The following is a 998-nucleotide window of genomic DNA, read 5'->3' as shown; positions in this document are numbered from 1 at the left end:
CTAAATACAATTGTAAAGGTTCATTCCCCCTACACACAGGTGTTAAGTATTCTGGAATGCACTAATTGGCTAATTGCTCACAGGCCGGTACTGAAGAGCACAGCAGCTGTCTCTAGGGAAAATTCTATCTCTGTCTCTAGGGAAAATTCCATGCACCTCTTAGCTTATCATAAGCGCACTCTGTGAGACAGTGTAGGGCCTAACCAGGCTTGAAGCCTGAACCAAGGAATTTCAAGCAACCTTTTAAACAAGCAAGCAAAATTGGTGTCTGACTTTCGTTACAATAAGGTATTACACTTATCAACTGAATGTAATTACAACAATTATATTCTAAAGTTCTGCAACCTAGGTTTGCTCTATAGTGCACCCAAGCAGCTATATTCTGTGATGAGTGTGGTATGTGGAGGAATTTGAACTCCAGCCAAGTGATCTTTTTGAGAAAACCTTCATCACCATAATTGACATTACAAAGTTCAGTCTCTAAAAAGCTGTTCTAGGGTTTGACATTTGTCTTTGAATGAGAAAGTGTAAGCTTTAAAATCTCAGGATATATTTTTGAAAGTCATTTTGTTCTCATAAAAATCTGTAGCATGGCTTTGAAATTGTTGATACCATTCCCAAAGAAAACTACAAAGTGAGCATTCTGTCCAAATCTGAACTGAATTTGCATTGACGGGAGCATGGCACGACTTGGATATTTCAGCGTCTCCCTCTCCATCCTACCCTGGTATCTGTTTTGTGGTCTTTAACACTAAAGTTAGCTACATAGTATGGATCTTTAGGTGCTATTTCCTTCCTTTGCTTTTATGCACAATGAATTCAGGGGCAGGCCCTGGACCAGCCTTGGCTGGGAGGGTAGGCTAAAAATTCAACAAATAAATAAATAATAAAATAAATACTTTGTTCTCATTCCTTTTCTTGCTTCCCTCACCTCTCACAGAAGTGTAATTTTGGAAGAGGCGCATTATCAACATTCTTGTCCTTGTTCTGGGCTTGTT

General features: G+C 39.1%; 1 protein-coding gene across 1 annotated transcript in view; it reads left to right on the top strand.

Moving 5' to 3' along the window:
- ATM (ATM serine/threonine kinase) overlaps nt 1-998 on the top strand; it is a 74893-nt gene that overhangs the window by 41796 nt on the left and 32099 nt on the right. The window lies entirely within an intron of this gene.

The sequence above is a fragment of the Gekko japonicus genome, unplaced genomic scaffold (assembly GCF_001447785.1).
Source record: "Gekko japonicus isolate JY-2015 unplaced genomic scaffold, Gekko_japonicus_V1.1 scaffold1956, whole genome shotgun sequence".
Classification (NCBI taxonomy): Eukaryota; Metazoa; Chordata; class Lepidosauria; order Squamata; family Gekkonidae; genus Gekko; species Gekko japonicus.
This window is presented reverse-complemented; position numbering and strand designations above follow the sequence as displayed.